The sequence below is a fragment of the Arachis hypogaea genome, chromosome 12 (assembly GCF_003086295.3).
Source record: "Arachis hypogaea cultivar Tifrunner chromosome 12, arahy.Tifrunner.gnm2.J5K5, whole genome shotgun sequence".
NCBI classification, from domain to species: domain Eukaryota; kingdom Viridiplantae; phylum Streptophyta; class Magnoliopsida; order Fabales; family Fabaceae; genus Arachis; species Arachis hypogaea.
This window is the reverse complement of record NC_092047.1, coordinates 58,250,009-58,277,156: the sequence shown is the minus strand read 5'-3', so window position 1 is coordinate 58,277,156 and position 27,148 is coordinate 58,250,009. Positions and strand designations below refer to the sequence as shown.

Below are 27,148 nucleotides of genomic sequence, written 5' to 3'. Positions count from 1 at the left end.
TATAGCTTGTTCTTATTTTCTTTTCTAAGTTTCTTGTTTTGACATTGGTGGTAGATTACTCTTACTCAATTGTTGGGAATTCCTTGGATTATTTTGGTGTTTCGTGACTTGTTTAGCATTAATTGTTATAATTGTTCCACACACAAAATTAGTACTTTAGTCCTTCCTAACTCATTATTCTTTGTTTTTGTACCTCATTATCATTGAGTTAGGATAGGACCAGTCGCTCTCATGCTTATCACTGGTCTTGTCTGTGTCAACTCTTTCTTGTTTGAACTTGATGCTTCTGAATGCTTTTTATACTTTGACTTTACTCTTGCATCAAGTATTAGTTGATATGCCCTTTGCCTATATTACTTTCTCACTTACATGCATAGCTAACATGTAGTGAGAACCCTACTTTTATTTGGCATTAGCCCTGCCTATGTTCTATATGCTTTGATATCTTTGTTGTAGGCTTAATTTTCTTTCTTTTTTCTCTCATTTGGGTTGGCCACCAAGAGAAGGAAAGGAAGAGCTTCGAAATGGGGCAACAAACAAGTCATCCGCACAATCTTTTGAAGGAGCTCATCAGTTGTAGCAACCCGTCCACCTTGCTCTCCTTTGCATGCACCGAGGACGGTGCAATCTTCAAGTGTGGGGAGGTCATCCGACCGATCTCCGTGGGTAACAATTTTTTTGTCCAACACCAATTCTTAGTTTTCTTTGTTAGATTAGTTATTGCATTGCATAATAGGTTGCATGTTAGTTAGAATTTGTACATATTTTACCACTTCTTTCTTGAAATGACTACTTGGTTAGAGTGATGATTTTCTTTTCCAAGAAACTATTTTAGGGCACCCTACCAATTTGGAAAATTTTTGTGATAAGCTTGCTTGAGGAATGTATTTTGGAACATGATTTTTGAGCTAAGAACACAAGCATGTGAGTTTTGAGCCTAATTGTGTGGTTACATCATATAACCACTTATTTCCATTCTTGTGTGCATTGTTCTCTTTCTATGATTGTAATCTTTGATTTGTTTGATTCTTTATGTCCATTATTCCACGTATACATGCATTTATATGATTGAGGCCATCATTTCATTTAGCTCACTTACCCAAATAGCCTACCTACCTACCGTTGTTAGCCAACTTTGAGCCTACGATTAACCCACTTTGTTCTTTAGTTTAGCACATTACAAGCCTTAAAGTGAAAAATAATAAATTTCCTTTATTTGGATCTTTGATTAGCTTAGGCTAGTGAGTGTGAGTATCATTCAAGTGTCGGGAAACTTGGGACATTGGTTGGGATAAAGGGTATTTTGTATTTTTATCGGGAATTTAGAAAAGTGGGTACATGCTCATGTATTAATTATATGTAAAACCATATGCATTGATGCCTTCGTATATACTTTATTGTGAAAAATAAAAGAAAAAAATATATGAATAAAAAGAAAAAAACATATAGAAAAAGAAAAGAAAAAAAAGCAATAAAAGGGGACAAAATGCCCCAAAGTAAAGATTAATAAAGATCAATGCATATGTGTGGTAATCAAAAGAAAATGCATGAGTATGTGAAAATGTGAAGAATGGGTAGTTAGATTAGTACTTAAATTGTATAGGTTGTCATAGGTTAGGTGGGAGCTTTATAGTCTGAATTCTTTGGAACCATATCTGGAAGCGCTTAGAAAACTATAGAGAAATTCTCTTGTAAAACCACATGAACCATGAATGTGGGTTCGAAGATAGATACATGGTTAAACCACCATGCATCTATATAATCATAGTAAGAATAATTCTGGGGCTTGAATTTTCTAGTAAAACTTTTACAGTGAAAGGGAGGTTTTTTCCATTCTGACAGGATTATTACTTTGATAATTTTTATTTTGGAGTATATTATCTCTTTGGGGACTGGGTCTTTATTGTGGTTTAGTTCAATTGATCCTGTATCAACTAGAATGAACTCATAGAAGGTATAGGTTTTTTGGATATTCACTGGTGAGTAATAGAAGGTATTTGGAAATACTGTTTTATAAAGGGTTTTTTAGTCCATTTTGAACCATTCTTTTTCTAAGGCCATTATTTTTATGGGCATAAGTTTTTCATGATAAGGATGCTCTTCAGATAGTGGTTTGATTTTAAAAAGATAAGATAATTGTAATAATATATATCTGTTAACTGTAGGTACTTCACATAAGCTTTTATTTGATGCAGATGATTTTTTTCTTTCAACAATCTATAACATTGTCAAAGTCTTAATGGTTAATTGTTTAGCTAGTACTGAAGTCATTGGTTGGTCAAGTGGCTGACCATAATCTTCACTGCTTACTTGTTGTTTGTTCATTTCTACCTTACAAAAATTCTCTTGTTAGAAAATCAGACAATGCATTTGATTCACCTTTAGTTTGTTCAATAGTAAAACCAAAATATGATAATATAGCTTGCCACCTGGAAAATATTTGTCTGGAGACTAGATTTTTAACATCATTTTTTAGTAAACTAGGTGCAGCTTTGCAATCAGTTCTGATGAAGAAAGACTTATTAAAAAGATCTTCTTAAAATCGCAAAACACATAAGATAATGACTAATATTTCCTTTCTAATAGTTGCATCATTTTTCTGAACTAAATTTCATACTCTAGAATGATATTTAATTTTTTGTTCTTTTAATGAGTTTGGGAGGACTTGTTTAAGTATTTTCTATACCCTAATTCTGAGGCATCTGTCTCAACTATTAAGCTTGTCTTTGGGTTTGGTATGCTTAAACAAGGGATTTTTTTTACTATGATTTTAAATTTTTGAATTATTTTGGACAAGTCCTAGGAGGAGGTTGTTTTATTAACCTCCTATATAAAGGTTTGCATAAGGTTCTTATTCTTGATAAAAATTCTGCTACATAATTAAGACATCCTAAAAGTCTTTGTAGTTGTTTTTTGTCTATAATCTCATATGGAAGTTTACCGGCAAATTCAACAGATCTTTTAATCGAGGTGATTGTTCCTTGAAAAATTTCATATCCTAAAAATCTCACTTTTGTTATGAATATTTTTATTTTGTTTTCAGATAAGACAATACTGTTCTCTTTTATAATATTGATGAATTTTTCTAAGTGCTGAATGTGTTGGTTAATTCCTTTATGCAGTGTTTGTTTTGCTGGACATGTCCATCACTTGATGGACATGGTGGTACGTGTCCGTTGTTTGATTTATTAGACATAAATTTTTTATGGACACGGTGACACACAAGAGCACATAAAATACATGTATCTCGTATATCTCTTTTAGTCCGAGATACTGATATGGGCGGAAATTGGCGAGTTAAGAATTGTTATAAGATATGCGTTGCGAGTATAGTCCTCAACCAACCAGAAATCCACTTATCAATTTAAAAAAAAGGGTGTCACAGAAATTAAAATTAAAATACTGGGAGTATGAATCCCAGGTCGTCTCCCAACGAGTTGCAGGAAAGTGTGCTATTTTATTAATCGGATGGTTTTCAAAAAGATTTGAGTTGAATGACAGGAAATTAAATCAGAGAATTAATGTGATTTAAATAAAAGCCTTGACTGGGAGTAGATTAGTTGGAAGCCCTATTCTTGTTGCAATACTCTCAAGATTAATTGATAATTGGGGGTTGTTCTGTTTAGTTATCCCTTACTAGGTAAGGGAAAGTCAAACAAGTTGAAATGCTGTTTCTATTCACAAGTCCCAGTCCGCTTACTTGGAAGGACTGGCGTTAGTGATTAGAGGGCAATCCAATAATAAACCCAATTATAATTTCTCCTTTGAGCATTCCAACTCAAGGGTTCCTTTCAATCAACTCCCCATCAAGTTAGGGAACTACTCACTCATTGTGAATGTGGAACTCATAACATAGGAACGGGAATTAAAGAAAGGCATGATAAAAAAAACTCAAAAGAATCAATTAAAAATAAAAATAACTCTTGTATTAATAAATTCTAAAATAATCCAATAGTAGAATTAAGTAAATTAAAGGACATGGAAGAGTAAAGCCAAGTAAAGAAAACGAACTAGAATGATGAAGTCTTGATGAGGTAATAACTCTTCTCAAAATCCCAATGCAAAAAGCAATAGAAAATAAGAATCCTAAAAACTATGAATGTGTAGAGAGAAAAAACCTAAAGGAGAGGAAAACTAGATCTAAAAACTAAAACTATGTGGAATGAATGTTGTTGTTGGTTTCTACATGTTCCCTGGCTCTAGTCTGCTTTTCTGGGCCGAAAACTGGGTCAAAATAGGGCCCGAAATCGCCCACAGCGATTCTGCAGATTATGCAGATCGCGCAGTCACGCGATCGCGTCATTCATGCGGACGCGTCATTCGGCGTTTTGCTTCTCCACGCGGACGCGTTGTCCACGCGTCCGCGTCACTTCTTGCTGGTCATCTCCTTAATTTCTTGTGTTCCTTCCATTTTTGCAAGCTTCCTTTCCAATCTCCAACTCATTCGTGCCCTATAAAGCCTGAAACACTTAACACAGATCACGGCATCGCATGGAATAAAGGAGAATTAAAATACATAATTAAAAGTCTCTAGGAAGCAAGTTTTCAATCATGTAATAAATTTAGGAAGGAAATATAAATGCATGCTAATCATATGAATAAGTGGGTAAAGATCATGATAAAACCACATAATTAAACACAATATAAACCATAAAATAGTGGTTTATCAACCTCCCCACACTTAAACATTAGCATGTCCTCATGCTTAGTTGAAGGAGATAAAATAAATGAGTAGGAACATGTGAAACTCATGCAATGCAATGCAACCTATATATGTAAATGCAACTATATGATTCTTGTCCACTTGATCAAAAGTAAATAAGCTCTTTAAAACAATTACAAATCAAATTCCACTAATTCAATTCTTATACAGCAAGAACAACTAAAAATGCAATAAGACAACTCATGAAAGCATGGAACATAAAATTTCAAGCATTGAACCCTCACTGAAGATGTATGTACACTCTAGTCTCTCTAGTGTATAGGGTAATTACTCTATCCTTCTCTAATCATGCTTTCTAAATTTTTGTTCTTCTCCTAACCAATCAACAACATTTAATATACCAACGCAAACATCATGAGGTCTTTTCAAGGTTGTAATGGGGCCAAGGTAAGGGTAAGGATATATATATGGCTAAGTAAGCTTATAAATTGAATCTTTAATTAACCCAACCTTTCGCCTAACCTCTATGTATATTCTATATAACTTTAGAATGCATACCTAGCTACCCAGAAATTCCTTTCACATTCCATACTCATGTTTCAACCTTTTATTTTAATTTTATCATACATGCATTGACCTTTGAATTCTTAACTTAATATTGGGGTAATTTTGTCCCCTTATTTATTTATTGAACTTTTTTTAATTAACATAAAAATAAACATAGCTTATCAATGCACATAGATTTTTAATTCTTATAGTTCCACATGAGTAGGTATCCAAATTCCCATTATATTATCATAACACATTCCCTTATTATCTTTTGTTCCCACAATTTCCCATACTTGATTGACTCACACAATTCTATTTTAAGCTAACCAAAGATTCAATTTGGGATATATAATTATTTTTCCGCTTAAGGCTAGTAATGTGGTAAAATATAGAACAAATGGGATTTAAAGGCTCAAAGTGGCTAACAAAGATAATTGAAAGGGGTAGGCTTAATTTGGATAAGTGGGCTAAACAAATAATGGCCTCAATCATATGCAAACATATAAATATAATAAACATTAGACATATAGGATGAAACAAAATATAGATTACAATTATAGAGAAGTAAACACACAAGAATAAAATAGTTATGGTTAAATAATGTAACCATTCATAAAGGCTCAAATCTCACAGACTGTGTGTTCTTTAGCTCAAAAATTATGTTCCAAATACAACTTCAAGCAAATTTAACATAAAAATTTTGATTAAAATTAGTAAAATTTTGTTCCCAAGATAGGGTCTTCGAAGAAACCTATTGTATTTTCAATCAAGCAGAACGTGCATACAACTAACCTATTACTATGCAATTTATCCTATTTTACAAAAGAAAAATCTAACTAAATATCCTCATTTATTGGTGTTTAGGAAAGAGAAATTACCTCCGGAAGTCAGGTACTGACCGACCTCCCCACACTTAAGGCTTTGCACCGTCCCCGGTGCCATTTGTCAGGAACAAAGGTGGGTTGGTAGCAGTATCTCCATCGTCGAAGCCATCGTGGCTCCCTGTGCTAGTAAAGGAAGTGGAGTCTGGGGTGTCAGAGTCCTTGAATTTTCCCATAATCAGCTCCTTGAGGTATGTGAATCGGCGCTTGTTACGGCGCTCTCTCATCTTAGCTTTCTGTTCCTGCCGATCCAACCTTGCAAGTATCTGCTGGAGCAGTTGGTCAGTAGTGGGTGCTTGTGGTGTTGAAGAAGGAATATCTTCAACTGGTTCAGTAGGCTGGCTGATAGTGGCTGCTGAAAGTCTAAGGTACTTCCCGTTAGGGACATACTGATCATCTCGGGGAAGCATGACTTTGGTGTCCCCAGCTCTGTAGGAGATTCCAGCGGCTGAGACAAGATCTAAGACCAAGGCGGGGAAAAGTAAGTTGCCCGTAATTCGTACGTGTCCCATGGCATTCCGGATATGTCTTGGTAGATTCAAAGGTTGGTTTGTAAGGATGCACCATAGTAGAACGGCCATGTCTGCAGTGAAGGAGGATTCGTGAGTGCTTGGAAAGACGTAATGGGACATGATCTGTGCCCATATGCGAGCCTCCAAGGTAAGTGCTGAAGCTGAAATTCCCTTAGGGCGGGTACGATGGTATCCATAGATCCATCGGCAGCCAGGTAGTGCAATGACTCTGAGAATGGCGTCCCAGTCGAATTGGTACAGCTGGCGCTTGAGTGTGGCTTCTTGAAAGGCATCCAATCCTTCTGGAATAGGGAGAAGACCTAGAGCTTTTTGAATGGCCTCTTCTGTAATGGGGACTTGTTTCTGACGGACGTAGACAGACTGCAGGGTTGGTAGGTGGAAGTTGGAGTAAAACTCGACTACCCAAGAAAGATTGACCTGCCTTGGCTATCTCTGTAGGAAATCCCATTGTCTTCATGTAATCTGCGGCTCAACAAATGTAGCAATATGGTTTGGGAGGAGAAGAAGGTATTCGTTGTTGTAACTCCTTTCTGCCAGGATGGGGAACATCTGCTCATAATAGCGATTGGGGAATCGCGCAGTATCCTTTGCTGGGAAGGCTCTTTCTTTATCATCAACTTTTATAATCCTCTTAATTTTCTTTGTTGAGGGCTTAACTGCAGTTGAAGAGGGTTCTGCCACTAATGCTCTTTTCATTCCTCTTCTTGCTGGTTGTTTGGGAGTGGCTTTCTCCTTTCCTTTCTTGGTGGCCATCCTAAAAAAGGGAAGAGAAAGAAAATTAAATTCAAAGAGATAGATCAAGGAAGAGAACGGGAAAGAATGGTTATGAATGCACATTTAAAGGTAAATGATGTTAACACATGGTCATGACTACCTGTGAAAAGTCATTAATGGAAGATAGCTAGTGCATATGATGACAAGTAAATGCAAGGTGTTTATTGGCATGTTGGCAAAGGCATGAGTAGCATAGATCAAGTATTACTCGTAACAAACCATCACGTCTGTATTGACAATTAATTTCCAATTAATACAATAGGAAAGGGAATTTGTGAAAAGCAAGCATTGAATAGTAGGATAATGTAGAAAAATGCATAATGCCATATGGGCCTTTTCACAAACACATAGCATGCACGATAATTAAGTTATGGAAAGTATGAAAGTGAACATGCAAGCATCCCTTGAAAAAGTAATATATAATTGTCAAACAAATTTATAACAATCCACAAGCATAGAATGAGAGTTAATGACTCACATAAATTTATAACACCAAATAAAAAGGAAAAAGGAAGAAAAAGACAATATGAATAATGAAGGTAAAACAAAGAGAAAAGAAGATCACATATAAAAATAAGAAGAATAATAGAAAAGTAAGAAGGGAAGGAGAACAAGAAAAACCTTGTTCATGGGGGTGAGAGAGAGAAAGTGTAAGAAAAAGTGAGAAAGAAGGAAGAAGGAAGGAAGGGAGGGAGAAGAAATAAGGAGGGAAAAGAGAAAATAGGATTTAGGGAGAAAAAGATAAGATAATTGGCAAATCAGAAAAACTGTGCGGTGCAAGCGATGCGGTCGCATGAGGCACGCGGTCGCACGACTTGCGTTGAAACTGAATGACGCGGTTGCGTCGGTCACGCGGTCGCATGGCCCGTTTTAGGCTAATGGCGTGAGGGAAGCCTCGCACTCGCACAACTCTCTGTTCAAAATCATATTAGTGCCAAATTTTGGGTGACGCGATCGCGTGGGGCATGCAATCGCGTGAGTGGGCTGGTAGAAGGATAGGACGCGGCCGCGTCACTCACGCGGCCGCGTGGAAAGGATTATGCGCTCAGCACCAATCCAGCACCACTCTAGCACAACTTTCGGTCGTGTACCCTTGTTACGTCGAAATCCAGGTCACGCGGCCGTGTGGGGCACGCGGTCGCGTGGGAGGTCAGTATTCCCATTCGACGCGGACGCGTCAGCGATGCGGTTGCGTGGGACGATTTGTGCCACGGGCACACCTCCAGCCACGCTCCTGCATGACTCTCTGTTTGTTTATTATTTTCTCCCATCTCCTTGCGACGCGGACGCGTCAATGATGCGGTCGCGTCGCGTAACGTTTTTTTTAAATAAAAATATGCAGATGCAGATGCACGAAATGTACTAATAAAGAGACAAGTTATTGAATAAGAAAATAAAAAATAAGGAAAAGAACGATCATACCATGGTGGGTTGTCTCCCACCTAGCACTTTGCTTTAACGTCCGTAAGTTGGACGCTCCACTAGCTCAGTCTTCGGCTATGTGGGGATCTTCCAAGAGGAAGATCTCGAGCTCCTTGTTTTTCTTCAGCTGCTCGCCATGGTACAGCTTTAAACGATGTCCATTAACTTTGATAAGTTCAGAGCTTGAAGGATGGCTTAGGTGATAAACTCCATACGGTTCGGCCTTCTCTACTCTGTATGGACCTTCCCATCTTGATCTCAACTTGCCTGGCATGAGCCTCAGTTGAGATTTGTAAAGGAAGACTAAATCCCCAGGTTGGAACTCTTTCCTCCTGATGTGCTGATCATGTACAGCCTTCATCTTCTCCTTGTATAGTCTTGAGTTCTCATAAGCTTCCAGGCGAAGGCTTTCCAATTCTTGCAGTTGTAATCTCCTTTCTGCTCTGGCTTTTTCAATTCCCATGTTGCACTCCTTTACTGCCCAGAAGGCTTTGTGCTCTACTTCAACAGGGAGATGATAAGCTTTTCCATAAACTAAGTGGAAAGAACTCATCCCAATGGGTGTTTTGTATGCGGTTCTGTATGCCCAAAGTGCATCTTATAGCCTGGTGCTCTAGTCTCTTCTATGAGGTTTGACTATCTTCTGCAAGATACGCTTTATTTCTCTGTTTGACACCTCGGCTTGCCCATTAGTCTGAGGGTGGTATGCTGTTGCAACCTTATGAATTATCCCATGCTTCTTCATTAATTCGGTTAGTCTCCTGTTACAAAAATGGGTGCCTTGATCGCTCACGATTGCTCGTGGTGATCCAAAGCGACAAATAATATGGTTTCTCACAAAGGAAACAACAGTGTTAGCATCATCAGTGCGGGTAGGAATTGCTTCCACCCATTTGGAAACGTAATCTACAGCTAACAATATATATAAATAACCATTAGAATTTGGAAATGGACCCATGAAGTCAACGCCCCAAACATCAAAAATTTCACAAAAAAGCATAATTTGTTGAGGCATCTCATCCTTCCTGGATATATTACCAAATTTCTGGCATGGAAAACAAGATTTACAAAATTCAACAGCGTCTCTAAAAAGAGTAGGCCACCAGAATCCACAGTCTAAAATTTTTCTAGCAGTCCTTTGAGGGCCAAAATCTCCTCCACTCTCAGATGAGTGACAGGCCTCTAAGATGGACTGGAATTCTCATTGAGGCACACACCGTCTAATTACCTGGTCAGTGCCACATCTCCATAAATATGGGTCATCCCATATATAATATTTAGACTCGCTTTTCAGCTTGTCTCTTTGATGCTTAGAAAAGTTCGGAGGGAAGGTGCGGCTAACTAGATAATTAGCTACAGGTGCATACCAAGGGACTATCTCAGATACTGCTTGCAGGTTATCAAATGGGAAATTATCAGCTATAGGAGTGGAGTCATTTGTAATATGTTCAAGGCGACTCAAGTGGTCTGCCACTAAATTCTGGTTACCACTCCTGTCCTTAATTTCCAAATCAAATTCTTGTAATAGTAGTATCCAACGTATAAGCCTTGGTTTGGACTCCTTTTTAGCTAATAAATACTTTAGAGCTACGTGGTCTGAATACATGGTGCGCAGAAATTGTGATTACACTTTGATTATGTAAAATTCATCGCTCTTTCTTTCCCTGGTAATGGCGCCAAAAACATGATGCCAATACCATGGTTCACAACTTCGCATAACTAACCAGTAAGTGCACTGGGTCGTCCAAGTAATACCTTACGTGAGTAAGGGTCGAATCCCACGGAGATTGTTGGTATGAAGCAAGCTATGGTCACCTTGTAAATCTCAGTCAGGCGGATATAAAATAGTAATGGGGTTTTCGAAAGTAATTAATAAAATAGGGATAGAAATACTTATGTAATTCCTTGGTGAGAATTTCAGATAAGCGTATAGAGATGCACTTGTTCCTCTGAATCTCTGCTTTCCTGCTATCTTCATCCAATCAGTCTTACTCCTTTCCATGGCTAGCTTTATGTAATGCATCACCATTGTCAATGGCTACTTTCGGTCTTCTCTCGGGAAAATGATCCAAATGCCCTGTCAGGGCACGGCTAATCGTCTGGAGGCATCACCCTTGTCAATGGTTTACATCCTATCCTCTCAGTAAAAATTGTCAACGCACCCTGTCACGGCACGGCTATTCATCTGTCGGTTCTCGATCATGCTGGAATAGGATTTACTATCCTTTTGCGTTCTGTCACTACGCCCAGCAATCGCGAGTTTGAAGCTCGTCACAGTCATTCAATCATTGAATCCTACTCGGAATACCACAGACAAGGTTTAGACTTTCCGGATTCTCTTGAATGCCGCCATCAATCTAGCTTATACCACGAAGATTCTGGTTAAGAGATCTAAGAGACACTCATTCAATCGAAAGTAGAACGGATGTGGTTGTCAAGCACGCGTTCATAAGGAATGATGATGATTGTCACGTTCATCACATTCAGGTTGAAGAGCGAATGAATATCTTAGAAGCAAAATAAAATGAATTGGATAGAAAACAGTAGTACTTTGCATTAATCTTTGAGGAACAGCAGAGCTCCACACCTTAATCTATAGAGTGTAGAAACTCTACCGTTAAAAATACATAAGTGAATAGAGGGTAAGCATGGCCGAATGGCCAGCCTCCCATGGAGGTCTAGAGATCTAAAAATGATCAAAAGATACAGTCCAGGATCAAAAGTTGTCTAATACAATCGTAAAAGGTCCTATTTATAATAGACTAGCTACTAGGGTTTACATAAGTAAGTAATTGATGTATAAATCCACTTCCGGGGCCCACTTGGTGTGTGCTTGGGCTGAGCTTTAACTTTACACGTGCAGAGGCCATTTTTGGAGTTGAACGCCAGGTTTTGATCCATTTCTGGCGTTCAACTCTGGTTCTTGATCCATTTCTGGCGCTGAACTCCAGAATCGGGCAGAGAGCTGGCGTTGAACGCCGCTTTACGTCATCTATTCTCGAGCAAAGTATGGACCATTATATATTTCTGGAAATCCCTGGATGTCTACTTTCCAATGCAATTGGAAGCACGCCATTTTGAGTTCTGTAGCTCCAGAAAATCCATTTTGAGTGCAGGGAGGTCAGAATCCAACAGCATCAGCAGTCCTTCTTCAACCTCTGAATCTGATTTTTGCTCAAGTCCCTCAATTTCAGCTAGAAAATACCTGAAATCACAGAAAAATATACAAACTCATAGTAAAGTCCAGAAATGTGAATTTAACATAAAAACTAATGAAAACATCCCTAAAAGTAACTAGATTCTACTAAAAGCATACTAAAAATAATGCCAAAAAGCGTATAAATTATCCGCTCATCACAACACCAAACTTAAATTGTTGCTTGTCCCCAAGCAACTGAAAATCAAATAGGATAAAAAGAAGAGAATATACTATAAATTCCAAACTATCAATGAAACATAGCTTCAATCATATGAGCGGGACTTATAGCTTTTTGCCTCTTGAATAGTTTTGGCATCTCACTCTATCCATTGAGGTTCAGAATGATTGGCATCTATAGGAACTCAGAGTTAAGATAGTGTTATTGATTCTCCTAGTTCAGTATGATGATTCTTGAACACAGCTATTTTATGAGTCTTGGCCGTGGCCCTAAGCACTTTGTTTTCCAGTATTACCACCGGATACATAAATGCCACAGACACATAATTGGGTGAACCTTTTCAGATTGTGACTCAGCTTTGCTAAAGTCCCCAATTAGAGGTGTCCAGGGTTCTTAAGCACACTCTTTTTTTGCTATGGACCTTGACTTTAACCGCTCAGTCTCAAGTTTTCACTTGACACCTACACGCCACAAGCACATGGTTAGGGACAGCTTGGTTTAGCCGCTTAGGCCAGGATTTTATTCCTTTAGGCCCTCCTATCCACTGATGCTCAAAGCCTTGGGATCCTTTTTATTACCCTTGCCTTTTGGTTTTAAGGGTTACTGGCTTTTTGCTCTTGCCTCTTGGTTTTAAGAGCTTTTGGCTTTTTCTGCTTGCTTTTTCTTTTTCTTTCTATTTTTTTTCGCCTATATTTTTTTTTTCTGCAAGCTTTGTTCTTTGCTGCTTTTTCTTGCTTCAAGAATCATTTTTATAATTTTTCAGATTATCAAATAACATGTCTCCTAGTCATCATTCTTTCAAGAGCCAACATATTTAACATTCTTAAACAACAACTTCAAAAGACATATGCACTGTTCAAGCATACATTCAGAAAACAAGAAGCATTGTCACCACATCAATATAATTAAACTAAGTTCAAGGATAAATTCGAAACTCATGTACTTCTTGTTCTTTTGAATTAAAACATTTTTCATTTAAGAGAGGTGATGGATTCATAGGACATTCATAACTTTAAGACATAGTTACTAATTACTAATGATCATGTAATGAAGACACAAACATAGATAAGCACATAACACAGAAAACGAAAAACAGAAGAAATAAGAACAAGGAATGAATCCACCTTAGTGATGGTGGCATTTCCTTCTTGAGGAACCAATTATGTCCTTGAGCTCTTCTATGTCTCTTCCTTGTCTTTGTTGCTCCTCCCTCATTGCTTTTTGATCTTCTCTTGTTTCATGAAGCATGATGGAGTGCTCTTGATGTTCCACCCTTAATTGTCCCATGTTGGCACTTAATTCTCCTAGGGAGGTGTTGATTTGCTCCCAATAGTTTTGTGGAGGAAATTGCATTTGAGGCATCTCCGGGATCTCATGGTGATGAGCTTCTTGCGCCTCTTGAGCTCCATGAATGGGCTCTCTTGCTTGCTCTATCTTCTTCTTAGTGATGGGCTTCTCTTCCTTAATGGGAATATCTCCTTCTATGAAAGCTCCAGCTGAGTAACATAGATGGCAAATAAGATGAGGAAATGCTAGCCTTGCCATAGGGGATGACTTTTCGGCTATTTTGTAGAGTTCATTAGAGATGACTTCATGAACTTCTATTTCCTCTCCAATCATGATGCTATGAATCATGATGGCTCGATCCACAGTAACTTCAGATCGGTTGCTAGTGGGGATGATGGAGCATTGGATGAATTCCAACCATCCTCTAGCCACAGGCTTGAGGTCCAATCTTCTTAGTTGAACCAGCTTGCCTTTGGAGTCAATCTTCCATTGAGCTCCTTCCACACATATGTCCATAAGGACTTGGTCCAACCTTTGATTAAAGTTGACCCTTCTAGTGTAGGGGCGTTCATCTCCTTTCATCATAGGCAAGTTAAACGCCAACCTTACATTTTCCGGACTAAAATCTAAGTATTTCCTCCGAACCATTGTAACATAGTTCTTTGGATTCGGGTTCTTACTTTGATCATGGTTCTTGGTGATCCATGCATTGGCATAGAACTCTTGAACCATTAGGATGCCGACTTGTTGGATGGGATTTGTTAGAACTTCCCAACCTCTTCTTTGAATTTCATGTCGGATCTCTGGATACTCATTTCTTTTGAGTTTGAAAGGGACCTCAGGGATCACCTTTTTCTTGGCCACAACATCATAGAAGTGGTCTTGATGGGCTTTGGAGATGAACCTTTCCATCTCCCATGACTCGGAGGTGGAAGCTTTTGTCTTCCCTTTTCCTTTCTTAGAGGATTCTCCAATCTTAGGTGCCATCAATGGTAATGGAAAAATAAAAAGCTTATGCTTTTACTACACCAAACTTAGAATATTGCTCGCCCTCGAGCAATAAAAGAAAGAATAGAGGAAGAAGAAGAAGATATGGAGGAAAGGGGGAAGGTGTTGTGTTTCGGCCAAGAAGGGTATAGGGGGTTGTGTTGTGTGAATTTGAAGAAGAATGGAGGGCTTTATATAGGGAAGGGAGGGGGGAAGGTTTCGGCCATATGGGTGGGTTTGGGTGGGAAATTGGTTTTGAATCTTGAAGGTAGGTGGGGTTTATGAGGTAGGTTTATGGGGAAGAGTGGATGGATATGAGTGGAGAAGAGGTGATGGGGAAGAGAGATTGAGGTGATTGGTGAAGAGTTTTGGGGAAGAGTGTTTATGGGATTGTGTGAAAGAGGGGTGAGAAGAAGTGAGTGGAGGTAGGTGGGGATCCTGTGGGGTCCACAGATCCTGAGATGATCCTGTGGGGTCCACAGATCCTGAGGTGTTCAGGGATTTACACCCTTGCACCAAATTAGGCATGTAAAATGCCTTTGCACACAACTCTGGGCGTTCAGCGCCAGGTTGGTGCCCATTTTGGGCGTTCAACGCCCATTTGTTTGCCATTTCTGGCGCTGAACGCCAGAACCATGCCTGTTCTGGGCGTTCAGCACCCAAAGACTGCCCATTTTGGGCGTTCAGCGCCAGAACCATGCTCTGTTCTGGCGTTGAACGCCAGGCAGGTGCTACCTCCAGGGTGTGATTTTTCTTCTGCTATTTTTGATTCCATTTTCAATTTCTATATTTATTTTGTGACTCCACATGATCATGAACCTATAAAGACATATAACTAAAAAATATTATTAGATAAATAAAAATTGGGTTGCCTCCCAACAAGCGCTTCTTTAATGTCAATAGCTTGACAGTGGGCTCTCATGGAGCCTCACAGATGTTCAGAGCATTGTTGAAACTCCCCAACACCAAACTTAGAGTTTGGATATGGGAGTTCAACACCAAACTTAGAGTTTGGTTGTGGCCTCCCAACACCAAACTTAGAGTTTGACTGTGGGGGCTTTGTTTGACTCTGCTTTGAGAGAAGCTTTTTCTGCTTCCTCTCCATGGATGCAGAGAGAGATCCTTGAGTTGTAAACACAAGGTTGTCCTCATTTAATTGAAGGATCAATTCTCCTCTGTCGACATCAATCACAGCTCTTGCTGTGGCTAGGAAAGGTCTTCCTAGGATGATGGATTCATCCTCTTCCTTTCCAGTATCTAGGACTACGAAATCAGCAGGGATGTAAAGGCCTTCAACCTTTACTAACACGTCCTCTACTTGTCCATAAGCCTGTTTTCTTGAATTGTCTGCCATCTCTAGTGAGATTTTAGCAGCTTGCACTCCATGGATTCCCAGTTTCTCTATTACAGAGAGGGGCATGAGGTTTATCCCTGAACCAAGGTCATACAGAGCTTTAAAGATCATGGTGCCTATAGTACAAGGTATTATGAACTTTCCAGGATCCTGTCTCTTCTGAGGCAATGTCAGTTGATCCAGATCACTTAGTTCATTGATGAACAAGGGAGGTTCATCTTCCCAAGTATCAATGCCAAATAATTTGGCATTTAGCTTCATGATTGCACCAAGAAACTTGGCAGTTTGCTCTTCAGTAACATCCTCATTCTCTTCAGAAGAGGAATACTCATCAGAGCTCATGAATGGCATAAGAAGGTTCAATGGAGTCTCTATGGTCTCTAGATGAGCCTCAGAGTCCTTTGGTTCCTCAGAGAGAAGCTCCTTATTGATCACTGTACGTCCTAGGAGGTCTTCCTCCTCGGGATTCACGTCTTCCTCTCCCTCATTGGGTTCGGCCATTTTGGTTATGTCAATGGCCTTGCACTCTCCTTTTGGATTTTCTTCTGTATTGCTTGGGAGAGTACTAGGAGGGATTTCAGTGATCCTTTTACTCAGCTGGCCCACTTGTGCTTCCAAATTTCTAATGGAAGACCTTGTTTCATTCATGAAACTCACAGTGGCCTTAGATAGATCAGAGACTAAGTTTGCTAGGCTAGATGGGTTTTGCTCAGAATTCTCTATCTGTTACTGAGTGGATGATGGAAAAGGCTTGCCATTGCTAAACCTGTTTCTTCCACCATTATTAAAGCCTTGTTAAGGCTTTTGATCCTTCCATGAGAAATTTGGATGATTTCTCCATGATGAGTTATAGGTGTTTCCATAAGGTTCACCTAAGTAATTCACCTCTGCTATTGCAGGGTTCTCAGGATCATAAGCTTCTTCTTCAGAAGATGCCTCTTGAGTACTGTTGGATGCAGCTTGCATTCCATTCAGACTCTGGAAAATCATATTGACTTGCTGAGTCAATATTTTATTCTGAGCCAATATGGCATTCAGAGTATCAACTTCAAGAACTCCCTTCTTCATAGGCGTCCCATTACTCACAGGATTCCTCTCAGAAGTGTACATGAACTGGTTATTAGCAACCATGTCAATGAGTTCTTGAGCTTCTGCAGGCGTTTTCTTTAGGTGAATGGATCCACCTGCAGAAGTATCCAATGGCATCTTTGATAACTCAGATAAACCATCAAAGAATATATCCAGGATGGTCCATTCTGAAAGCATGTCAGAAGGACACTTTTTGGTCAACTGTTTGTATCTTTCCCAAGCTTCATAGAGGGATTCACCATCTTTTTGTTTGAAGGTTTGAACATCCACTCTAAGCTTGCTCAGCTTTTGAGGAGGAAAGAACTTGGCTAAGAAAGCCGTGACCAGCTTATCCCAAGAGTTCAGGCTATCTTTAGGTTGAGAGTCCAACCATACTCTAGCTCTGTCTCTTACAGCAAAAGGGAAAAGCATGAGCCTGTAGACTTCAGGATCTACTCCATTAGTCTTTACAGTATCACAGATCTGCAAGAATTCAGTTAAAAACTAAAAAGGATCTTCAGATGGAAGTCCATGAAACTTGCAGTTCTGCTGCATCAGAGAAACTAATTGAGGTTTCAGCTCAAAATTGTTTGCTCCAATGGCAAGAATGGAGATGCTTCTTCCCTGTAAATTGGAATTAGGTGCAGTAAAGTCACCAAGAATTCTCCTTGCATTATTATTATTTTCGGCTGCCATCTCCTCTTCCTGTTCAAAAATTTCTGAAAGGTTCTCTCTGGATTGTTGTAATTTAGCTTCTCTTAATTTACTCTTCAAAGTCCTTTCAGTTTCTGGATCTGCTTCAACAAGAATGTTCTTGTCCTTGCTCCTGCTCATATGAAAAAAAGAGAGAATAGAAAAATAATAATAATAGGGGTCCTTTTTACCACAATATAGAGGTCCCAGTGTGAGTTAGAAGAAAAGAAGAAGAAGAAATTCGAACACAGATGGAAGAGAGGGTTCGAATTTAGGTGAGATGAAGTGTTAGTAGATGAATAAATAAATAGAAGGAGATGAGAGAGAAGGAGAATTTTCGAAAATAATTTTTAAAAAAGAGTTAGTGATTTTCGAAAATAGTTTTTGAAAAATGTTAGTAATTTTTTGAAAATTTTAAAATCAAAAGTTAAAATAATTAGTTAATTAAAAAGAAATTTTTGAAAAAGGGGGAAGATATTTTCGAAAATTAGAGAGAGAGAGTTAGTTAGGTGGTTTTGAAAAAGATAAGAAACAAACAAAAAGTTAGTTAGTTAGTTGAAACAATTTTTGAGAAGATAAGAAGTTAGGAAGTTAGAGAAGATATTTTGAAATCAAATTTTTGAAAAAAATGAGATGAGAAGATATTTTTGAAAAGATATGATGAAAATTAGTTTTTGAAAAAGATTTGAATTTTAAAATCACAATTAATGACTTGATTCACAAGAAATCATAAGATATGATTCTAGAATTCAAAGTTTGAATTTTTCTTAACAAGCAAGTAACAAACTTGAAATTTTTGAATCAAAACATTAATTGATGATGTTATTTTCGAAAATATGATGTAAAATAAAAAAAGATTTTTGAAAAATATTTTTATAATTTTCGAAAATAACTAAAAAAATTGAAAAAGATTTGATTTTTGAAAAAGATTTTGAAAAAGATAAGATTTTTAAATTGAAAATTTGATTTGACTCATAAAAACAACTAGATTTTAAAATTTTTTGAAAAAGTCAAATCTAATTTTCGAAATTTTAACAGAGAAAAAGGGAAAGATATTTTTTTTATTTTTGAATTTTTAATGATGAGAGAGAAAAATTAAAAACATCATTTTCATGTTTTTCTCTTTTATTTTTGAATCAAAACAAGGAATGCATGCAAGAACACTATGAATGTCAAGATGAACACCAAGAACACTATGAAGATCATGATGAACATCAAGAACACATTTTTAAAAAAAATTTTTAATGCAAAGAAAACATGCAAGACACCAAACTTAGAAATCTTTAATGCTTAGGCACTAAGAATTCAAGAATGCATATGAAAAACATCGTACAACACAAAACAAGAAAACATCAAGATCAAACAAGAAGACTTACCAAGAACAACTTGAAGATCATGAAGAACACATGCATGAATGCAATTTTCGAAAGATGCAATATGAATATGCAATTGACACCAAACTTATAACATGACACATGACTCAAACAAGAAACATGAAAATATTTTTTATTTTTATGATTTTATAATTTTTTTGTATTTTCTTTTAATTTTTTTTTTCGAAAATCATTTTGAAAAAGAAAAATAAGGATTCCAAAATTTTTAATATGAATTCCAGGAATCTTATGCTCTTTAGACTAAAGCTCCAATCAAAGGGTCAGGCATGGCTTAATAGCCAGCCAAGCTTTAGTATGTAACTCAGACATGACACGTCTAACATGCCCTACAGTCGTGGCTTTACAGCCAGCCAGGCTTCAACAAGCTTTATGAAACACTAGAATTCATTCTTAAAAATTCTGTAGAAAAATATATTTTTGAAAACATTTTTTTTTTCGAAAACAAAGGAGAAATTTTTGAAAGATTTTTTGAAAAATTTTTGAAAACTTTTTTTTTTGAAAAGAAAATGAAGAGAAAGTTATCCAATCCGAGCAACAAGATGAACCGTCAGTTGTCCAAACTCGAACAATCCCCGGCAACGGCGCCAAAAACTTGGTGCGCAGAAATTGTGATTACACTTTGATTATGTAAAATTCATCGCTCTTTCTTTCCCTGGTAATGGCGCCAAAAACATGATGCCAATACCATGGTTCACAACTTCGCACAACTAACCAGTAAGTGCACTGGGTCGTCCAAGTAATACCTTACGTGAGTAAGGGTCGAATCCCACGGAGATTGTTGGTATGAAGCAAGCTATGGTCACCTTGTAAATCTCAGTCAGGCGGATATAAAATAGTAATGGGGTTTTCGAAAGTAATTAATAAAATAGGGATAGAAATACTTATGTAATTCCTTGGTGAGAATTTCAGATAAGCGTATAGAGATGCACTTGTTCCTCTGAATCTCTGCTTTCCTGCTATCTTCATCCAATCAGTCTTACTCCTTTCCATGGCTAGCTTTATGTAATGCATCACCATTGTCAATGGCTACTTTCGGTCTTCTCTCGGGAAAATGATCCAAATGCCCTGTCAGGGCACGGCTAATCGTCTGGAGGCATCACCCTTGTCAATGGTTTACATCCTATCCTCTCAGTAAAAATTGTCAACGCACCCTGTCACGGCACGGCTATTCATCTGTCGGTTCTCGATCATGCTGGAATAGGATTTACTATCCTTTTGCGTTCTGTCACTACGCCCAGCAATCGCGAGTTTGAAGCTCGTCACAGTCATTCAATCATTGAATCCTACTCGGAATACCACAGACAAGGTTTAGACTTTCCGGATTCTCTTGAATGCCGCCATCAATCTAGCTTATACCACGAAGATTCTGGTTAAGAGATCTAAGAGACACTCATTCAATCGAAAGTAGAACGGATGTGGTTGTCAAGCACGCGTTCATAAGGAATGATGATGATTGTCACGTTCATCACATTCAGGTTGAAGAGCGAATGAATATCTTAGAAGCAAAATAAAATGAATTGGATAGAAAACAGTAGTACTTTGCATTAATCTTTGAGGAACAGCAGAGCTCCACACCTTAATCTATAGAGTGTAGAAACTCTACCGTTAAAAATACATAAGTGAATAGAGGGTAAGCATGGCCGAATGGCCAGCCTCCCATGGAGGTCTAGAGATCTAAAAATGATCAAAAGATACAGTCCAGGATCAAAAGTTGTCTAATACAATCGTAAAAGGTCCTATTTATAATAGACTAGCTACTAGGGTTTACATAAGTAAGTAATTGATGTATAAATCCACTTCCGGGGCCCACTTGGTGTGTGCTTGGGCTGAGCTTTAACTTTACACGTGCAGAGGCCATTTGTGGAGTTGAACGCCAGGTTTTGATCCATTTCTGGCGTTCAACTCTGGTTCTTGATCCATTTCTGGCGCTGAACTCCAGAATCGGGCAGAGAGCTGGCGTTGAACGCCGCTTTACGTCATCTATTCTCGAGCAAAGTATGGACTATTATATATTTCTGGAAAGCCCTGGATGTCTACTTTCCAATGCAATTGGAAGCACGCCATTTTCAGTTCTGTAGCTCCAGAAAATCCATTTTGAGTGCAGGGAGGTCAGAATCCAACAGCATCAGCAGTCCTTCTTCAACCTCTGAATCTGATTTTTGCTCAAGTCCCTCAATTTCAGCCAGAAAATACCTGAAATCACAGAAAAACACACAAACTCATAGTAAAGTCCAGAAATATGAATTTAACATAAAAACTAATGAAAACATCCCTAAAAGTAACTAGATTCTACTAAAAGCATACTAAAAACAATACCAAAAAGCGTATAAATTATCCGCTCATCAATACGCTGCTACTTTAGTACCAAGTAAATAGGCTCGGAATTTATCCAGAGCAAAAACAATAGCAAGAAGCTCTTTCTCAGTAGTAGTGTAATTCGACTGAGCGGCATCTAAAGTTTTAGACGCGTAAGCAATAACAGAAGGATCCTTACCTTCACGCTGAGCCAGTGCTGCACCTACGGCATGGTTGGAAGCATCACACATTATTTCAAATGGTTGGCTCCAGTCTGATCCTCTCACAATTGGAGCTTGAGTCAGGGCAGTTTTCAACTTATCAAACACTTGTTTGCAATTTTTACTGAACTCGAACTCAATATCTTTCTGCAGTAGCCTGGATAAGGGAAGTGCTACCTTACTAAAGTCCTTAATGAATCTCCTGTAAAAACTTGCATGGCCAAGGAACGAACGGACTTCCCTCACAGAAGAGGGGTAAGGTAAACTAGAAATAACATCCACCGTTGCTGGATCTACAGAAATGCCAATATTAGACACAACATGTCCTAGTACAATCCCTTGTTTAACCATAAAGTGACATTTTTCAAAATTTAATACAAGGTTTGTACTGACACATCTATCTAATACTCTAGATAATCCATCTAAGCAAAGGCTAAAGGAATCGCCATAAACACTAAAATCATCCATAAAAACTTCCATGCAGTCCTTAATAAGACCAGAGAAAAGACTCATCATGCACCTCTGAAAAGTAGCTGGTGTATTACACAAGCCAAAGGGCATTCTCTTGTAAGCATAAGTCCCAAAAGGACATGTAAAAGTGGTCTTTTCCTGATCCCCAGGAGCTATATGAATCTGGAAATAACCTGTGTAACCATCTAGAAAACAATAATGTGATTTACCTGACAGGCGATCCAGCATTTGATCAATGAATGGGAGAGGATAGTGATCCTTACGGGTGGCTTGGTTGAGGCGTCTGTAGTCAATGCAGACCCTTCAGGCGTTCTGATGAACTCTGGTTGCTATAAGCTCTCCATGCTCATTCTTCACTGTAGTGACTCCAGACTTCTTTGGCACTACTTGTACTGGGCTCACCCATTCACTGTCTGAGATGGGGTAGATGATGTCTGCCTCCAGTAGTCTGGTCACTTCCTTTTTGACAACCTCGAGGATAGTGGGATTCAGTCTTCTCTGGGGTTGACGGACAGGTCTTGCTCCCCCTTCTAAAAATATTCTATGCTCACAGACTTGAGAGTTGATGCCTACTATATCTACCAAACTCCAACCAATTGCCTTTTTGTGTCTCCTCAGCACACCAAGTAACTGCTCTTCTTGTTGAGAAGTGAGCTCCCTTGCAATGATAACTGGAAACTTCTGCTTGTCTTCAAGGTAAGCATATTTGAGGTGTGGAGGAAGGGGTTTTAGTTCTAATTTCTGATCATGGTCAGGCTCTGGGTTGTCTGGAGCTGGTAACAATGGCAAAGCACTGTCATTGTCCTCTGAGAATGTCCCCACACTTGGACCTTGTCCTGTGTGCTTCTCTTCAAGTTCCTCCTGATGGACTTCAGCCACGGTTTCATCTATAATGTCACACTTGAGGATAGAGTGATCCTCCGGAGGATGCGTCATAACTCCATTCAGGTTGAAGATCACTATTCGGCCATCTATTTCAAAAGAGTATGTTCATGAAAAAGCATCTAATTTAAACTTTGAGGTCTTCAAGAATGGCCTTCCGAGTAGGATTGATGATAGCTTGTCTGAGTCATTTTGGGGCATTTCTAGGATATAAAAATCAATGGGGAACGTGAGTCCCTTAATGCCCACTAATACATCTTCAGCAACTCCAACCACTGTAATAATGCTTTTATCTGCTAACACAAAATGAGCTGCTGACCTTTTTAAGGGAGGGAGCCTCAAAACATCATATATAGACAAAGGCATTATACTCACACATGCTCCTAAATCACACATGCAGTCAGAAATTATCTCACCACCAATAGTAGAATTAACTATACAAGGACCTGGGTCACTACACTTTTCAAGTAAACCTCCCATTAAAGCAGATATGGAACTACCTAAAGGAATAGTTTCTAATTCATTGATTTTGTCTTTATGTATACATAAATCTTTTAGAAACTTTGCATACTTAGGTACCTGTTGAATAACATCAAATAGAGGAACAGTTACCTCAACCTTTTTTAATATCTCTACCATTTTTGGATCAGGTTGCAGCTGCTTCTTGGGCTTCCTTGCAAGTTGTGAAAATGGAATAGGAGTGGTGTCTTCTGTAGTGTCTGCGCCTTTTGATGCTTCCTCCTGTGGTCGAGCTTCTTCTTTTTCAGCTATGTCCTGTATGTCTTCTTCCTCTTCAATATCTTCTATTTACACTACCTCTTCAGCTGAGGCGTGTTTTGGTGAGCTTGGCTCCTCCTGGTTCCTCTCCTGCAGTGTGGTTCTGGACCTTAGGGTGATGGCATTAATATCACCCTTGGGATTGGATAATGGTTGAGAGGGAATTCCACTGGAGCTCAAAGGTTGATTATTGGAGTTATTCATTGAACCAATCTGTGAGATAAGAGCTTGCAAAGTAGCGTTCAGACCATTCAGAGTGGCATTAATGTTATTTTCTATGGTCTGCTGTCTCCGATCAATTAATTGTAGTAAGTCATCATTAGCAGAAGAAGAAGGATAGGTAATTTGAGAGGTCTACTGTTAGGTATTCTGTAGTCCTTGGGATTGCCTCAGGTGAGGTGCTCTGTAAGGCTGGTACTGGTTCTGCTGCCTGTTGTTGTTGTTATTCCACCTCTGATTTCTTTGATTATCTCTGCCTTCTCTATTGTTGTTGTTGTCCTTCTAATTCTGGTTAGAATTGTCCTGCTATCCATGGTTGTAATTGCCACTTTGATTGTACCCTTGGTTAGGGCGGTCATAGAAGTTATGAGTGGCTGCCACGGTGTTGTCTTCCTGCTGGAGCTGTGGACATTCATCAGTATAATGGCTATAATCAGCATAGACTCCACAAACTCTCTGTGGGATTAACTGTTGGTTTTGCTGTGGTGGAGAAGGTTGAGCTTGCTGAACTTGTTGTTGATTCAATTGCATCTGCTTCAGCAAGTTGGTCATTTCACAGATACTCTGAGTTAAAGCAGCAGTCTCTCTGCTAGAGGATACTTCTGCAACAGCTTTTGCACGGCCTTGTTTCTACCTGTGATTCCTAGTAGATTCAGCTAAGTCGCTAATCAATTGCCATGCCTCCTCAGTGGTCTTGTACTTTTTCATAGACCCATTGCTAGCACTTTCCAATGTGGTCTTGTCTTGGGGCCTCATGCCTTGTGTGACGTAACCGAGTAACACTATCTTGTCAATCGTATGGTGTGGGCAAGCTTCCAGAATATTATTGAAGCGCTCCCAGTACTCATAGAGAGTTTCAGAATCATCCTGAACAATCATGGAAATATCTTTCCTCAGTTTATCAGTAACTTCAGCTGGAAAGAACTTTTCCAAGAATTCTCTTCTCAGTGTATCCCAGTTGGATACAATTGCTTCTGGTTGAGTGTAGTACCACTCTCTTGCCTTCCCCTCAAGAGAAAACGGGAAAGCTTTCAGCAAAATTGAAGTTTCATCTGCACCATCACGCCTGACAGTAGAACAGGCTGCTTGAAAATCTCTCAGGTGCTTGATAGGCTCTTGAGCAGGCAAGCCATGAAACTTGGGCATCAAATTCAGCAGTGCGGTCTTTATTTCAAAGTCTGTAGCCACCGCTGGGTGATGCGCTTGAAATGGTTGCATTGTAAAATCAGGGGCTCCAGCCTCCTGGATAGTAACTCTCCTAGCTGCCGCCATGTTACCTGCACGTAGAACAACCAAATCAGTAGAAGGGGGCTGGTTTCTTTCTCAAGTGACGTTTCAGATCCGCCCTTAGAGAGGAGTAACCGACGCCGAGCTTGCCTTATTCGTGAAATAGTTCTTTCAATCTTAGGATCGAATACTAGCAAGCTTGGGTCAGGAAGCGAACGCGTCATCCAACGAAAGAAACAAGCAGCTCATAGTAGTAAAATAAAATAAAATGCAAATAAATAAAATCCAATCAATAACTATAGCACTCTATTGCAACTTCCTGCCAACGGCGCCAAAAATTGATGTGGGCGGAAATTGGCGAGTTAAGAATTGTTATAAGATATGCGTTGTGAATATAGTCCTCAACCAACCAGAAATCCGCTTATCAATTTAAAAAAAAAGGGTGTCACAGAAATTAAAATTAAAATACTGGGAGTATGAATCCCAGGTCGTCTCCCAACGAGTTGCAGGAAAGTGTGCTATTTTATTAATCGGATGGTTTTCAAAAAGATTTGAGTTGAATGACAGGAAATTAAATCAGAAAATTAATGTGATTTAAATAAAAGCCTTGACTGGGAGTAGATTAGTTGGAAGCCCTATTCTTGTTGCAATACTCTCAAGATTAATTGATAATTGGGGGTTGTTCTGTTTAGTTATCCCTTACTATGTAAGGGAAAGTCAAACAAGTTGAAATGCTGTTTCTATTCACAAGTCCCAGTCCGCTTACTTGGAAGGACTAGCGTTAGTGATTAGAGGGCAATCCAATAATAAACCTAATTATAATTTCTCCTTTGAGTATTCCAACTCAAGGATTCCTTTCAATCAACTCCCCATCAAGTTAGGGAACTACTCACTCATTGTGAATGTGGAACTCATAACATAGGAAAGGGAATTAAAGAAAGACATGATAAATAAAACTCAAAAGAATCAATTAAAAATAAAAATAACTCTTGTATTGATAAATTCTAAAATAATCCAACAGTAGAATTAAGTAAATTAAAGGATATGGAAGAGTAAAGCCAAGTAAAGAAAACAAATTAGAATGACGAAGTCTTGATGAGGTAATAACTCTTCTCAAAATCCCAATGCAAAAAGCAATAGAAAATAAGAATCCTAAAAACTATGAATGTGTAGAGAGAAAAAACCTAGATGAGAGGAAAACTAGATCTAAAAACTAAAACTATGCGAAATGAATGTTGTTGTTGGTTTCTGCATGTTCTCTGGCTCTAGTCTGCTTTTCTGGGCCGAAAACTGGGTCAAAATAGGGCCCGAAATCGCCCCAGCGATTCTGCAGATTATGCAGATCGCGCACGTCACGTAATTAAAATTCTCTAGGAAGCAAGTTTTCAATCATGTAATAAATTTAGGAAGAAAATATAAATGCATGCTAATCATATGAATAAGTGGGTAAAGATCATGATAAAACCACACAATTAAACACAATATAAACTATAAAATAGTGGTTTATCAGACACTAAGACACAACTTATAATACACAATTTTTTTTAATTTTGTCCATTCTTTTTTCTTTAATTTCCACTTTATTCATTATTCTCTCTTTTTTATTGGTAATTTTTTTACAGGAATAATATTGACATTTATAATTTATTGTTCTGTCCAGTATATAGTTACCAAATAAAGTAAAAATTTTATGTCTCATTATGTCTATGTCTTCAATGTCTATGTTCTTGTGTCTCTGTCTCAACCCATACATGAACCAAATGCAGCCTTAGAGTACACAAGTACATCGTCTAAGTAAACTATGGTGAAGTCTACATATGAATAAAAAATATTATTTATAATTTCTTAAAACTCACTTGTTGCATTTTTTAATCCTTGAGGCATTATATTCCATTCATAATGTCCAAAAGATACTATAAATGTTATTTTATATCTATCTTCCTCTTTTATGGATATGTGATAATATCCAGATTTTAAATCAAATTTAGAAAAAATAGTAACATTACTTAATTTTTTAATTAAGTCATTTTTTTTGGTAGGGGATATTATCCATTTTAAGGCTTTATTTAAAGGT

General features: G+C 38.3%; 2 non-coding genes across 2 annotated transcripts; both read left to right on the top strand.

Annotated features, from left to right (window-relative positions):
* The first annotated feature begins 17,087 nt into the window (after window positions 1-17,087).
* On the top strand, window positions 17,088-17,195 carry LOC112730775 (small nucleolar RNA R71). Its single transcript, XR_003166585.1, has one exon. It is a non-coding gene; the product is annotated as a small nucleolar RNA R71 (small nucleolar RNA).
* Window positions 17,196-24,639: 7,444 nt separating this feature from the next.
* Window positions 24,640-24,747, top strand: LOC112731959 (small nucleolar RNA R71). Its single transcript, XR_003167706.1, has one exon. It is a non-coding gene; the product is annotated as a small nucleolar RNA R71 (small nucleolar RNA).
* The last annotated feature ends 2,401 nt before the right edge of the window (window positions 24,748-27,148 follow it).